Genomic DNA, 17,252 nt, shown 5'->3' on the forward strand with positions numbered 1-17,252 from the left:
CGGTCCCTCACACGCTGTAAGACTGGAAAAACTGGAAGAACTGGTTGAGGAACGACCACTCTGGAAATTACCATTTGAACTCACCATTTGAGACAAAAGTCTCACCTAACCTACGGTATTTCTTTCCCTCATCCCCCACTCGTTCTTCCCCATGCGAAGATCACCAAAAACTCACCCAAGAATCTAAATGGTTTAATGTGAATGATTATCATCGAGTTTTATACATGTTTGGTATCATTTGAAATGTCTCAGTGCGACTGGTACAAATGTCTCATTTCCAAATAAGTAAAACAAAAGGTAATAAGGTTTTTAAGAGTTTAGAGATAACTGAGTGATTATCAAAGGAGGGTGGGATGGTTAAACCCTCCTGTTCTCAAAAGGTGTAACCTCTGAATGCAAATTACCATTGTTAGCACATGTTTCCATGTGAAAGAAGTTTCTGTCTATATAATGAAATGTAGCAAGGGGCTCGGGGCCTTTCTGTATCTCAGATCAGCCCGTGAATGCTGAGAGTCGCCTAATGTCGGGTACGTATCTTTTCTCTTTATTCCAGAGCATTTGGTGTTTTGTATCGATTATCTTTGAACTGATTATGAAATTACTGGACATAATAAATTGTAAACATTTGATTTTATTCTAACGGACTCTGACATTATTTTCATTAAAGAATTAAAAGGAATATTCAAACATTCGCTTATATTTAATGATGCACAGATATCATTAAAAAACCTCAGATTAAATAATTAAGTCAGATTAAATAATGAAAGAATACATATGAGAAAATGTATTGCTTTTAAACAAAAATACTTTGCCACGAGAAAAGACAGTGACCTTCCGTGCTGGTCGTATGCCGGACTTTGGGCCGATCGAGCGCGAGTTTACTGCGCCATATTGGTACTTGCATAGACTGTCAGAGGAGGTACAGAAATCTCTCAGATTTCATTACAAATATCTTCATTTGTGTTCTGAAGATTAACAAAAGTCTTACGGGTTTGGAATGACATGAAGGTGAGTAAATGATGACAGAATTTACATTTTTGGGTGAACTATCCCTTTATTATGAATATTGTAGCCTGATTGTAGAATAAGACTCTTACACCAGCGTCCCTTTTAAGAGTTTTAATGGCAACCGCCAAACGTACTGTTAATTGTTCCATCAGTAGGGCTAAAATATGTTCAACACTCCTCAAGGAGACTGGAGATGCCAAAGGGTAAGAAGTGAGATCAACCATACACTCATCACATCACTGGTCCACTGATTCACACCATTAAGTGCGTCTGGGCCCCCCCAGCACCCCCGAGATCAAGGCCTTCACATCGAGGGCCTCGCCTGAAGACAATCCATAGGGTGGTGAATAAGCGCCCCTAGCCTTTGTAGCACAGAACCTAATGCATATGCAGCAGGGTCTATAGGCTATGGCTTCGGCCCGCTTCTTGTTCAAAATGCGAAACATTTTAATGTGCTTCCATGAATCTTGGTTCAAGCAAGTGCATACTTTGTTTTAGCACTTCAGAGAAAGAGAAGCCTGCTAAACACTGACCTCCGCTGCTTTAACATCTCGCAGTCTGAATATTCAGCCTGCGGTGAATAAAAGATGAATTTGCTTTTATACTCTATGGTGCCGCTAAAATGTTTGGGGGTAAAGGGGATCTGGAAAGTATGTGTATTAAGAACTAGCAGTTATACACAACATGCCCCTTCCATATCTCAATGGACTACCATCCATTCGTTAACCAACGAAATATGAAAGTAGACTGACCTGGACCTTTACACTCCAGAATCAAGATGTTGATTTATTCCCACCACTCCACAAACCAGCATTTCCTTCTTGGTTTTGCATAGTGCACTCTAAAAAAACGATTTTCCATTTAAACAAGTATTTTTGACTTGCTTAGCATGAATGTCTAAACATTGTTAAATCAAGATACATTTACGTGACAAGAAAAATTACCCACCCAAAAATGTAATTGTTGTCATCATACTCACCCTCATGTTGTTCCAAACCTGTATGAGTTTCTTTCTTCTGTTAAACACAAAACGAAATATTTTGAAGAATGTTGGAAATCAAACAGTCGACGGCACCCAGTGACTTTGAAAAAATACTATTACCGGCGTCGACTGTCTGGCGACCAACATTCTTCAAAATATCTTCTTTTGTGTTCAACAGAAGAAAGAAACTCATACAGGCTTGGAAAAACATGAGGGTGGGTAAATTATGACAAAAATTTAATTTGGGGGTAAACTATCCCTTTAAAGTCGACATGAAACGGAAGTTGCGATAGACTTTTAATTTCTATCAGAATTTGATTGGATAGTTGTCGTTTGCTGTTGCTGTGATGTCATGTAAGTGTCGTGACAGTTTGAGTTTGTCCCGCCACACCAGTAAACACTTCATCAGAGCCCCATCCCAGCCAGCACAGCCATGTGGGGCCCACATGGGTTTGACCTGGGCTATCTAACTGGGACCCAGCCAGTTTTGTCCACGGTTTCCATGTAGGCCCCACATGGGTTTGCCCAGATGAAATGAACACTGCTCAGTGTGCACACTACAGGCTGTTAACCCTCTATTGCATAGTGTTGCTTCAGGGTAACATACCCATTGTCCCTCATATTCTCGCAGGCTTACAAAATCATACACCCAAAAAAAAAGCTTATTTTAATCTGGAGGAAGTATGAAAAGCTAATAGAATGCTTGTATTTGATCAAATGACTTGTCCAACCCCCTTTTCAATGTCTTTTCCTCACCTGCACTCACATGCGGCAGCCATGTTTTTTCAGCTCCACAAAACTTTGAAAAAGTGACATTTTCCTTAGGATTTCCATGAAATAAAAAATATTTTCACAATTTTGGGTAAGTTCTGATTTAATTTCTCTCTGTTGATTATGTTTTCATTGAATATTTATTTTTTAAATGGGTAAAATAGCTATGTTGCCTCAAAGCAACAATATGCAACAGTGGAATGAGAATTCCCTGTTTTCATGCTAGTTAGCAATACAATATTATCAGCAATATAATATTTCACACAGATGGAAGGATACCAAGACTTATTAAAGTATTTGTCAGTATGTGCCTTGTTTTTATTTTTATTTTAAAATACTTAATAACAATAACAATATTTATGATGACAGTTTAGCTATAAGTATGCATAGGCATAGCCTAGAATTTGTAGCTTTGTAAGCTCAGATGTGTGCGTGTGTGTGTGTGCACCAAATGTTCAATCTGCCTCCAATATTTCCAGATACATATAATAATTGTGTAATTATCTTTTTCAGTGACAATGAACATAACAGCATTCTATGGCAGAAAGAGGAGTCAGGCAGTGGACACTGTTTTGGTTGTTCCACGTGATTTAATGAGAATGAATGCATAAAAATAATACTCCTTTGTTGCGCATTGTTACTTCTAGGCAGTGTTGGGGTAGTTACTCAAAAAAGGTAATTAGTTACTAGTTACTAGTTACTTCTGTAAATTGTAATGAGATTACTTTACTAGTTACTGCGTTTGAAAAGTAACTTCACTACTTATTACTTTACTTTCCCGTTTCTTAATTTATGGACAAATATCATAGCCCTATCATCACTTTGCCTGTCTACATAGTGTTTATTGTATAAATATATACAAAATGGCATGTAAAACCATATGAAAGAACAATATCCCTGTCTGCACAAGGAAATATATCTCACTGTAAAATCCACAAACAACAGGATAAAGGAGGCTATGGTGCGGTCATTTTAAAATGGGGTCAACACACAAGTTTTAAAACACAGGCTTTGGGAAACATGAGAATAAACTCTTCTCCTGAGAACAAAACAAGCTTTTTATTCGACTCATGGCAATAAAAATAAAAAATGAAGTGGTCAATGAAAAATAATAAAATAAAGGTCACTTTTACATTTTTGATCTTAATTTAAAATGCATTTTTCTTGGCGATTCAATAGTCGGCAGGGGAAGCATTCCTCTACAATGAACCCTGCAACAAGCCTGTTCATTTTGTTTTGTGTTACCTGCTGTGCTCCAAGACTTGAGAAGAGTTTTTGTAACAGCGTGCGCGGCGCCGAATCCGAGGATGAACGACTTCAAGAAGCCGAATCTGCCCGAGCATGTAGCCTACGTCTCACCGTGACCGCATCGGCACACAGTTTGCGTGTCTAAATCAGTTGCTTATGTTTACAAAATGAGCCTACAATAGCATAATAAGCATTTTTAATAGAAAGATCCATGTTTTATCAAATGTCCACGAAACTTAATGAAATGTTTAGTGAAATTAGAAACCATTTAAGAGATCGTTGATTTAGTTCTATAGTCTACATACATGTTTTTATATCCACATTTTGTTCTAATGTCACAAGTAATAATCTCAGGGTTTACTGGATTTTACGTACACGATTCTTTTTGTAGTGTTATTGGTGGTGATGTAGCCTACTAAAATAAACATCGTCACGTGTGGACCTTTCTTCTTCTCACCGTTGATTCCTGATGGTTAAGAGGACAATTACTCGAGTCGCCCCGTCGTTTCACAGAATAGTACAATGGCGAGCGCGTCGAGTATAAACGCCTCGTCCGTTTGGGGAGGTGCGCGTGCAGTCAGCGGAGACTCGCGCTGCAGAGACCCCCTGTCTCCGTCTCCGTCTCCATTTCCCTCTCTCCTTCGCACCGGCAGCTATGTCACTCAAATCGATCTCTATGGCAACGGTGCGCACGCACCACTAGACAGAACTTTACACACAAGCAAACACGGCTTGGGTAACGCAGGAAAGCGCGTTCCTATAGTATAGTAAAGTAGTGTAGTTACCGATATTTTTAGTGTAATGCGTTACTTTACTTCGTTACCCAAAAAAGTAATATCGTTACTGTAATCCGTTACTTTGTAACTCGTTACAACAACCCCCACTAAGATGGTAACTGGATTTAACTGTATTACTTTTTCAGCACAAATGTTTTTTTTAAAGAAGTTGATGTTGAAGATCTTTCATAAAATGTGTTTAGTTATGAAATAAAGAGATATATATTAAATAGACTGCACTTTTTGTTTTTATTCCCATTATTGCATGTTGTTGCCCCAAAGTAACATACCTTGATCTACCCCTATTAATATAATTTTTGTAAATTATGTGTTGAATTGTTTAATGTGCTCTATGACTGGTAATAAAATGTGTGGAAATATTTTTTTTCTCTATTATTTCATATATCATGCAATAGAGGGTTAAATGTAACACATATCAGTGTTGGAGTTAATGAGATAATTAATTGATATAATGATTGAGCATTATTGTTAACAAGCAGAATCATTGAAGGAAAGAGAAACACAATAACTACTTCCAGCCACAGCCTTAGATGAAATCAACTGAAGATAAAATACACAAAATCTCTCAAGATCTGATTAAACAACTCCACAAACAGCATTACCAGCTTCACTTATTACTAACCAGGTTGACTTTATTTCTGGTAGACGTCTAGGCCTACAGAATTTCTTATTGAGAATTAACAGAGTTTAAGATGTTGATGATTTAATGAAAATAATAGTTTGGTTTGATGTCACCATTATGGTGACCAGCGTTTGCTTTAGTCGGGCTCTTGACTTTTTAAAATTAATTTTTCTCTGGCAGCTGTATCTGATTGTTATGTTGAGCATCTGAACATATGTTGTTATGTTAACAGCAAGAGAAAATGCAATCAGATGTTATAAGCTGATTGATGATAATAATCTAATTATCATGTAGTGGCTTAACTCACTAATATTGTGTGAGTTTTATACGGGTGATATGTTCTTCATTTTATTTTATTATTGTGATTCTACAGCAAGAGATCCAGCACATTTTTATCAGAACATCAAATGATTTTTAAAACATCATTTTCACATTTTGGAATTTTGCAATTTTTACTCACACGCAGACATCAAGAATCAGCATATGAATCGCTATAATGGTGACATGCTTCATGGTGCAATGCATTCTGGGAGCCATGAATAAGTTTCTTATGATGCACCCAGAATGCATTGCACCATGAAGCATGTCACCATTGTTGAGATTCATATGCTGATTCTTGATGTCTGTCTGTAGAATCACAACAATAAAACAAAATGAATAACATATCACCCATATAAAACTCAGACACAATATTAGTGAGTTAAGCCACTACATAATGATTATATTCTAATCATCAATCAGCTAATAGCATTTGATTGCATTTTCTCTTGCTGTTCTCAACATAATCAGATACAACTGAACAGAGAAAAACTAAAGTTAAAAAGTCAAGAGCCCAACTAAAGCAAACACTTATCACCATATTGGTGACATCAAACCAAACTATTATTTTCAATAAATCATCAACATCTTAACCTCTGTTAATTCTCAATAAGAAATTCTGTAGACGTCTACCAGAAATAAAGTCAACCTGGTTAGTAATAAGTGAAGCTGGTAATGCTGTTTGTGCAGTTGTTTAATCAGATCTTGAGAGATTTTGTGTATTTTATCTTCAGTTGATTTCATCTAAGGCTGTGGCTGGAAGTAGTTCTTGTGTTTCTCTTTCCTTCAATGATTCTGCTTGTTAACAATGCTCAATCATTATATCAATTAATTATCTCATTAACTCCAACACTGATATGTGTTACATTTAACAGCCTGTAGTGTGCACACTGAGCAGTGTTCATTTCATCTGGGCAAACCCATGTGGGGCCTACATGGAAACCGTGGACAAAACTGGCTGGGTCCCAGTTAGATAGCCCAGGTCAAACCCATGTGGGCCCCACATGGCTGTGCTGGCTGGGATTGCAAGAATGAGATTAAAGATTATGAGGGCACATTATTATTATTATTTTTTAAATAATTATGTGCACGGATAACTAAGTTATAATAAATACAACAATATTCTATAAAAATAAGAATTGTTCATTTTGACTTAGGGAACATAAGGCGCAAGTGTGAATGAGAAAGAGACTTTCACAAGCGCAAAAGTGGATAGAAACAAAGGCAGTCTGAAGTGTTGACTATCCGTGTGCATGCTCTGTGTCACAAGCGATGAAATAAACTAGCCTGCCTGACTAGCCTCCAGCCTGCTTTGTTCACTCATTTGACGGCTCATCAAAATGCAGTTACCTCTCGAGGTCTCCAAGTTGGTGCTGCCAACAGCACCTGTGGCAAGAGAAATTATAAAAACAAAACGACACGCTCGCTCAATATTTAACGCTGTGTGGACTGCGTGCGTAATGTGAAGTGAATCCCCTCAAAGCGTTCAAAATTCACAAAGAATTAAATCAGACTTTATCTATGAAGAAAGAGTGAGGGTCAAATTGAGTGTAGCCTACGAGGTATCGTGAAATAAGTCAGAAAGGGGTTTGACTGCCCATATGTAGCCTATCGCACCACCTCCTCTGTATGCACGCAGGCATGTAATACATAAATTAACCATGCATACTAGATGTATTAATGCAGACATTCACAAATATTTAAACATGATGTTGCTTCCAGGCAAAACTGTCCAGTCAGCAACAGCTGCATGATGTCACCAGTAATAATGATCTAACTCTGCCTCAGAGCAGCAGCACTTCCTTCAGAATGGGAGTGTTGGAATGTTCACTCGGCTTTTATAACTCTTAGTAATCGGACTGCGCTACTTGCTATGTTTAATTATTTGTTTAATCATCATTGGCCGTTACTAACAACTTAAGTTTAGACTCATAAAGACATGACAAGAATCTAGGTATTTCCCTAACACTCCAAAAAATAATTTTCATCCTCAATGTTTTTGTCTTGTTTTTTTTTTTAGTAAACAAATCAAAATGCAGTTAATTGAGAAACAAAAGACATAATTTAGCAAGTTTTGTTTTCTGAAAAAGGTATTAAAATGAAGGGACTTCACACTTAAAACAAAAATGTCTACCAATGGGGTAAGGAAAATAAACCTGTTTTCATTTTAAATTAAGTTTATCTACAAAAAAAAATACAGAGAAACTAAAACTCTCTCTCTCTCTCTTTTTATTTTTCAGTGAAAGAGAACGGCTGCCGGTGACCACTTGATGGTGCTGTCAAGCAGCCAATGGTGGTCTCTGTCTGTACCAGAACTTAATAAAAGATGAAACATAAAACATAAAACAGCACAAGGACATATACCATTCAGCTCTCAATGAAGGTATTGTGTCTCTGGACGGTTAACCACAGCACACAGTGGACATCAGCTGGTGCATCTACAAAAAGCACTAAGGCAGAAGTGTTTCACGAAGGTTGTAAGAGAATACATTGGTTTTGGAGCAAGATCATTGGGAAATTAGGCACTGTGTAGGCTATTTGGTTATACCTTGGACTCATGGCTCTTTATTGACACATGCAGCTATCTGACACTTGCACTCAAAAACTGCTATTTGTTTGCCAAAAATGCATTTTACTTAGTTGGATCAAGAATAAACCCTCTTTGATTCGTTTGAGAAGATCTTCAAAATGCTTCCATTTATGAGATTTAGTGCTTCACTTAAAAGGGAATGTAGATACTATACCTTTCGACATATTTGGTCTCCTTTTGTTTCCTTGCAGTTTCTGATCTGATGTGCTATTTGAGGGTGGTTTGTTTGTTTTGATTTGATCTAATTTAAGTCTGCATGATGATCTTATTTCCTGTTAAAAACAAACAAAGAGTGCCTGATGAAGACCTGAGGGTCGAAACGTTGCCTTTTAATACATTCTTTTGGAGCAGTTATTTTCAGTTTGCGGACTTCACACTTCTTTATTTGTTTATATCACTTAGTTGTCCTGCACCTGAGCCCAATTTGGGTGTTTGGGATGTGCACACCATTTTTGTATTTTTTAAATACAAATAAAGATTCATTAAAAAAAGAAAGACACTGCATCCATTGTTCTCTACTTTTTATAATGATAATTTAATCCTACATTTAATTTACCCATACATTTGACTTCATGGATTGAAGTCATTGTTTAGACTTCTTTGTAAAGAATGATTCAATCAACAAGTAAAAGCGAAAGAAGTCTGGTACAAAAACATTTTATTACAAAATAATGACTAATTATAAGAAGAGTAAGGTATATATCCATTAGGGTTAAATAAATAAATAAATGTTTGTTTATATATCTAAAACTATAGGCATACATAGCCTACATCCATATATAATAATACCATTTAAAAGTTTGGGGTCAGTACTTTTTTATGTTTATGTTTATGAAAGAAGTCTCCATGCTCACCACAGCTGGATTTGTTGGATCAAAAATACATTAAAAAAACAGTAATATCGTGAAATATTATTACAATTTAAAATAGCTGTTTTCTATTTGAATATATAATTTTTTTTTTATATATTCATGTGTTGGCAAAGCCGTATTTTTAGCAGCCATTACTCTAGTCTTCAGTGGCATGATTCTTCATAAATCACTGAAATATGCTGATTTGGTGAATTAAGAAAAAATTATTCTTATTATCAATGTTGAAAACAGTTGTGCTGGTTAATATTTTTGTTTGATTCTTTGATTAATAGAAAGTTTAAAAGAACAGAATTTCTGTCATGACAACTCTGACAAATGTTTGGCATGGTGATGGCAATGGGTATGACAATGTTATAATATATTTGGTCTTGGTGAATAGATCTGCTACGCTGCTGCTGCTGTTATTGCTGCTGCTGCAGAGCAAGTGGACTTGCTACTGCCAATACATAGCCTACAACACGCTGATGTGAGCAAGTAAGACACGCTGCAGCTGTACAATATAGCATATAGCCTACATGAATTAGCCCGTATCAATATGAGAATGAGAATGTGACGTCACGCATTTCACTCCGCGTTGCATTGTGGGAAGGCGTCGCCATTTTGGAAGGATACGCTATCCGTTGTCATGGTTACTTTGACCGTCAGACTGAGAGATTGGAGCTTTAAATTTAATATCTAAATTTCTATAATTAATTTAAAAAAAAGTGAGCATGTGCTTGCGATTGATTCAGTGAGAGTGAGGGCGGGGCCTTGATTTCGCGGCTTTACTTCCTGCTCACGACTGCGCATGACTGGTCCCGAGATCGCTACTGCGCAGACTCAAATTCCAAGATGTCAGCGCCATATCGGGACACTGGCGGCTTCACTTCTGACCAATGGAAGAGAGCGAAGGGGTGTCGTCCATCTTTTTTTACAGTCTATGGTTGCCCCTGGCAACCGATAGCGTCTCCAAACATCATGGCCGACCGGCTCAGAGCCCGCCCAAATCAACCCAAATCGGCACGTGACTCCTCACTCTCAATACCAATCTCACAGCAATTCCTACGAATTTTACGAGGTGGCTAATTCGTACGAATTCAATTCATACGACCAAACTCATACGAATTCGTACGATTTTTGCTAAATCGTAGCCTATACATATTTTAGGAGTTGCCCAATTCGAATGAATTCGTACGAAATACGAATGACCTACCCCTGGCTGACCCCGCTTATACCCATCACTGGGGTTTAGACAAATCATACGAGTGAGGTCGTAGCCAACTTTTACTCACTCGTACGAATTCGTACAAATTGGTTGTGAGATAGAGTTGTCTATACAGGTGGAGCTGAGGAAGGTGGAGGGTTTTTGAAAGCGCGCTGTAAATGTAAATGTATTTTAAGGTTGAGCATGCGGGCTCATTTGCTACTGATTCAGCTGGACCAATCAGCTGCGCCTGTGCCCTATTGAGAATGATGTGATTGCAAGGTTTTGCCTGTGCCATCTAGTTTCATGAGAGAATTGTATTTATTAAAAAAAAAATTATCAAACTTTTGATCAATTTAATTCATCTCTGCTGAATAAAAATAGGGCTACAGAATAGGGCTTTTACGAAACCAGTTCTTTTACACTTTTACTTGAGTAAAAAGCTTGAGTTGATATTTCAACTTCTACAGAAGTCTTTTTAAACCCTAGTATCTATACTTTTACTTGAGTAATGAATGTGAATACTTTTGAGACCTCTGGGTGAGCATAAGAGACTTTTATAAAAAAAATAAAAACCATTGAACGGGAGTGTAGGCTATATTAAATAATATTGTAAATTACTAACCTATACCTACTATTGGCTTAATGTAAATAAAGCACATCGCCCCAACTGTGACCTCGAGATGGATGGAAACACTCAGCATGACGAACTGCTGCGTCCCAATGTGCATACTATGCCCTAAATAGTATTGACAATTCCTAATGTCACATACTATTTAGGATGGATAGTATGCACATTGGGACGCAGCTTAAGCGCTGCGTTTTGTGCGTAATGTAAACTACTGTTCAAGCGTCATGACGGTAAATGACAAGACGAAAGCCAATCAAATCGTGGGATTGGCCATCTGTAGTCTTTGCTGTCAGCAAAATAATCCAATTAGCAAACACGCCTTGTGGAGTTTTGGCCAATCATCGAGCCACTTGAAGAAACTATCCCTCCCCTTCATCAAGACGCACAAGACTCTGAACCAAAGGATATCTTGGCCTCCCTACAGAAGCTGATTATTCGGATCTATGTAATGATTTATCCCACACCATGATCCCATATTGATACGAAACTTAAAAAGATTTAGACAACAAGTGGATAGATTTGTTCAGGGACATCTGCGTTGGCGTCAAACATGCGCAAAAATTCACGCTATCAAAGCAGAGAATCACCGTAAACGGAATGATCGTTTCTCACGTGAAGTCACCCTGATTGTTTGTTTTTAAAGGAAGCGACAAGCATATCGACTCCGAAAATATCCGCAACCAAGAGAAAGAAGTGGGAACGAACGCTGACATCCACAGAATATCTGGAAATGTAAGTATGGGGACGTGTGGGCCTCGGGTTTGTTCGACGAGAGCTCGTGCTAAGCTAACCAGCGCGAGCCTGCGCGTGATTTCATTGCTAAGTATGAGGCTTGTTGTGTAACGAGCGAGTTGACACACAAGCGCAGTTAAAACGATATTAGACTGACATTACCGCCTACTTTCCGTTTGGATAGAACAAAGAACCACTGTTGTTGTTATTGTGTGTAGGTTCCGAGTTTTATTGCTTTTGTTTGTCCGGTAGCTGCGACAGATAAACAAGCACGCGTCAGAAATAATCCCATCGGCTCGTGCTCACTGTTAGTAAGAATTCATTGCATTATGTAATCATCTCGGCTCCTGTAGCTTTCCTTCTGTTTCTCTGACATTTTTGAAGCTTTTCTCACTCAAACTTGACGTTTCATTTGTCCTTTAAACCTACAATGTGTTGGCTCACATTTCACCTTGATTTCATGCTTACCATAGTTGGTTAACGTTACTTTCGCCTTACTGGGTGTTTACAAGGACGGCCTGATTTACGTTGAAATCTTTGCTGTTTAGCTCTCGCAAGGCCTCGTAATTTATAATATTTACTAATATTATTTTCACAGCTAGTATTGTTAGATACAATATAATGTGATTCATACTTCAGATAAAGCGTTGGTAATATGTCTCCTAACTGATATCAGGAGTAGCAATTAGCAAAAGCTCGAATGGATATACATTTGGAGACGTTCATGATGATTAACAACACTTTTACTTGATATATCTGGCTTAAAGTCGAATGGTGGCAAAAACTTTGACTGTCTTCTGTTCTTCCATTACCTCAGTTTTGTGGTGCATAGCATAGGCCTACTCTTTTTTTTTTTTTATTCTTTTTTAAAAATCTTTAATACAGTTTTTAGGTGTCATATCTGATGAGAAATCGTTCAAATCTTAATTTCATAGCAATACTTAATACATCTTAATTAATAATACATCAAACTTCACTTAGTTCTAAGCATTGTGGTACATGCTTAAAAATGTATAGTCGAGTGGCCTTTTGCAAGTGCCGTTTCATATCTCATGTGGGATGACTTAGATTTGTAATCTTTTGCTTGACTGAGTTTAACTATGAGTTAAGTTTCAGAATGTGTTCTTTGATACACTTCCAAAGTTTAGGGTCAGTATGATTTTTTTTTTTTTAAAGGAACATACTTTTATTTAGCAAGGATGCATTAAATTGATTAAAAGTGACAGTATAGCCATTTATAATGTTAGAGTAACTGAAACACACACTTGACACAGTGTCTCATCTGCAAAGAGATTAAAGGTCTGATTATAACTGTAGATAAAGGGCTTTGGGTCACCACTTGTTAACTCGATCGGTATAACTGTGGACTGTAGACATGACGACAGCAGTTAATGCTTTCTTTATCATGATTGAACACTGTGAAACTTTGACCAAGCCTGCTGTTCAGAGAGAGTGCCGAGTTTGCGGTTGTTCATCTAATGCTGATTGCTAAAGGATGGATTTGCACAAGTGTGGAGGACAGTGTGAGGACAGATGAGTGGACCCCTTTCTTTGCTCAGTGGCTTCCTTAAAGTCCGTCCAGTATTGGCAGGAACCGAAGCACAAGTCTACCATGCAGATCTCTTGTGATGGAGATGGAATGGCGAGCTCTGTGGGAAAATACTCGCTGTGCGTTTGTGGAAGTCGTAAACTCCCTCCTTTATCACTTGCTGTGAATGGGGTAGTTCATGTGAAAATGAAAAATGTCGTCATTTACTGTCCCTTTATGACGTTACAAACCGGTATGATTGATTTTCTTCTGCCGAACAAAAAAGAAAATAATAAAAGTTCTTCAAATTATCATCTTCTTTCATTCTACAAACGAAAACAAAGTCATACAGGTTTGGAACGCCATGAGGGTGAGTAAATGGTAACAGAATTTTCATTTCCGGGTTACTGCTGTGTAGGCTTTAGGGGTGCACGATATTACGATATTGCGATATCGATATTAATTTCGATGTTTTTAAACATGTAAAATTACAAGTTATGGGAAAACCCATCAAAATAGATTCATAACAAATAAAACAAGTTTTCTTACAACACAGTTTATTTCAACTGACAGTCATATTGGACTGGTACAACATGAATAAATAAATAATAACCATGTCTACAGAACAGGACATGTTTTACTGGTTGTACAGTATAAAAAACAATAAATAAAGAGCAAGTCTACAGAACAGGACATGTTAGATACAATAAAAATAATCTAAAAAAACAAGTAAAAAGAAAATGTCATGAGAAACACTAAACCGGGCCCATCAACAACCGTGTAACCTTTAGAAGGCAATTTACACTTTCCCCGGCAACTTACAGGTAGAGGTTTCGCCGTATGGGCTGTTTACACCTGGCCACTTCATGTGTTTTCTGTGATCGGATAGCTATCCTATTGTGAAAACTAAGACCAGGTGTAAATGCCCTCCGAAACTCATTCGAGACGGGTTTGAATCATAGACTAAAAAAATATGGACGACGCCCCTTCGCTCTTTTCCATTGGTGAGAACTGAAGCTGCCAGTGTCCCGATATGGCGCTGACATCTTGGGACTTGAGTCTACGCAGTAGCGATCTCGGGACCAGACCTGCGCAGTAGTGAGCAGGAAGTAAAGCCGTGAAATCAACGCTCCGCTCACACTCTCGCAGAATGCACTCTCCCTGCACTTTTTTTAAGTGGCCTATGTCTGCCCCGTTCCTCCATTCTGCTCCAATTTTGATGTCTGTTGTTTGCAGTACAAAAGGAGGCTTGTTAAAATAAAGTAAATACAATCTCCTCAGTCCTCTGAAGATCCCGGAAAAAAGTCCATTGGTGCTTCAGTGACTACTTCGCTCAGAGAACCTGTCAATCACAGCGGTCAATCATGACGTTACACCACCGTTTTTATAGCATCACGTAACGAACTAAAAACAAACTTATTTTAAAAACAGACACTTGAACTTACATCAGCGTGATAAAAATGACAGCAAATGACAGAAACCACCTTTGGAAAAAAGATATTTGAAGTGTAATTTAATTGTTTAGTTGGTCTCACGTCCCGTTGAAAAACACGGGGAGGCGGGGTTTATTACCTATACTAGGACCAGTCACCGGGGGATGATCGAGACGTTTTGGCTTCACTTTTCAGGGGTTGTACGGCACGCTTGGTTTGAATTCGATCGCTCAAATCACATCGTCTCGATCACCCCCCGGTGACTGGTCCTAGTATAGGTAATAAACCCCGCCTCCCCGTGTTTTTCAATGGGACGTGAGACCAACTAAACAATTAAATTACACTTCAAATATCTTTTTTCCAAAGGTGGTTGCTGTCGTTTTTATCACGCTGATATAGCGCGGGAACTGAAGATCGGATTAAATCAAATCATGCAACGCTACCAAGCGGCACGTATTTTTCGAGAGGTGCATGTCGGACGGGACACATCAAACAATCATAAACAAAATATTGAATAATTATCGCAAGACTTTTGATATAATATCGGCAACGTGATATCGCGATAACGATATTGAGTCGATATATCGTGCACCCCATACGCAATATATTGTTACACCCATAAAAGTTAGTAATTAAAATAAAAAAGCAAAGCAGCGCATTACATGTAACTGTACAAGTGGCAGGTCTTTTGCATACTTTAAGCGCAGATTTATTTTCACATCAGAATTTTTTCCCCGTCCGTTGTCAAACTTCACAATTTCAGATTCAAATTATCCATTTAAATGTTGTTGTCACTCCCGAAACTTTTAAGTGTGTACTTAGCAGCATGAAAAATAAAACTTTATTTATTTAGTGCTCTCTTTATATTCAATGAAGCTGATATATTACTTCAGTTCTGCTGTAGCACAAGCTCACTGATTCAGTGAAAACTCAAATTAAACAGATGTAAACAAAATGATTCGCAATATAAAGTTGGTTTTAACCAAGACTCAGCTTACTGTCTTTACATGGTATAATTTCACACAAAAATGCCAATTCTGTCATCATGTACTCTCCCTCATGTCGTTTTAAATAGGCTAAGATTTTCGTTCAACTTCCAAACACAAATGAAGATTTTTTTTTTTATGAAACCTGAGATTTAAAGTCCATTCCTCTAAAACTTAAAAGATCCAAAAAATTTCATAAAGGCATCGTACAAGTAATCAATCAAGTTGTCTCATCCAAATCCAAGTCTTCTGAAGAGACATGAGGGCTTTTTATGATGAACAGATTTACAACGGTGTGCATATAGTAAACACGGACGTTCAAATGTTTCCTTGACACGCGAAAACAACATGAGTGAGTGTTTCAAAGCGTTTTAAATGGTTTATTCTTATGTGTGTAGTGCATTAATAGCGGGAGAGGCAGGACATGAAAGCGCAAGTAATGTGTGAGGAAAAAATTAAAGTTTACGGAGTTTAGTGACATTACTACATAAAACTACAATATAATATAATATAATATAATATATAATGCTGTGGGGGAATATTTGTGGGTCCTGATAATAATAATAAAAACTTTATTTTGGCTTAAAATATCCTGATAGTATCGTATCAAGATCAGTATTGTGATTTGAATTGAATCGTATAGTAAAAAACAATCAGCCTACTGCGCTGTAAATCTTAAGTCTTTATATTTTGTTGGTTATAGAGGGAATGCATTAACGTCGCTTTCCCGCCGGAACACGCCCCCCTCAGCCGGACTGAGTGGCAAAAGAGCTGCTGCGTGACTGGAGTTGATAGTGGAAACTGCGAAAACGCGCGTAAAACAAATTATTATCAGTTTAAACTAAAAGTTGGACTCGATATAGTGTTCCTTACAACTTATCAAAGATCCAGTGATCCATGTATATTGACATGCAGCCAGGAATCGTGTTTCCTGACATTTATATGTGCCTGATTTCGACGCCGGGGAAATTAAGAAAATTTGCCTGTAAACGTTTTATATAAATACAATATAGATGGGTCTAAATCCGAGTGATCACTTACATTAATGTTATACTGTATATCATCATATCGTCCAGCCCTAAAACTTGTATCGTTTTTTGTCAGTGTTTATTTAAAAACATCCAATTATGCAGAATATAGTCTGTTCTCTAGCTTTTTGCAGTCTGTAAAAATATACAGTACCTCAGATTTCTGGTCAAATCTAGTTGTACAGTCAATCGCAAAGCTCTTTCCCGTTTTAGATGTGTTTTGTGTGTTTTTCACGGCATTCACGCTGAAAACAAATGCTGCCGCTCAGTCTTTTTGCCACTTGTGGCCGTGACCGCATTCACTCCTGCCGACGGTGACGTCATGCGCATACCCTCTATAATGGAACTATTCTGGAGTGTGCAGAGCTCACGCGGAATAAACTCTGGTGTATTCATAGTTTTCAGTTAGGCCTTTTCCATCTCAAAAAAATATCCATATATTTGATCCATATACAGCACCTGCAGCAATATTTCAATCACTAAAAACAGCGGGACATTCTAAAACATTCTAAAATTGTGTCTT

At 37.7% G+C, this 17,252-nt stretch overlaps 1 protein-coding gene across 3 annotated transcripts in view; it reads left to right on the top strand.

Moving 5' to 3' along the window:
- Window positions 1-11,383: 11,383 nt before the first annotated feature.
- The window catches only part of ppm1bb (protein phosphatase, Mg2+/Mn2+ dependent, 1Bb), a 39,028-nt gene continuing 33,159 nt past the window's right edge, over window positions 11,384-17,252 (top strand). For 2 of the 3 annotated variants that reach the window (XR_008807487.1, XM_056255614.1), the window contains exon 1: window positions 11,384-11,754. The gene's annotated coding sequence lies outside the window, so the exon portion shown is untranslated. The remainder of the gene's footprint in view (window positions 11,755-17,252) is intronic. The other variant, XM_056255615.1, reaches the window with a different exon arrangement.

This window comes from Rhinichthys klamathensis, unplaced genomic scaffold (assembly GCF_029890125.1).
Source record: "Rhinichthys klamathensis goyatoka isolate OS25496 unplaced genomic scaffold, OSU_Roscu_1.1 h1tg000121l_1, whole genome shotgun sequence".
NCBI classification, from domain to species: domain Eukaryota; kingdom Metazoa; phylum Chordata; class Actinopteri; order Cypriniformes; family Leuciscidae; genus Rhinichthys; species Rhinichthys klamathensis.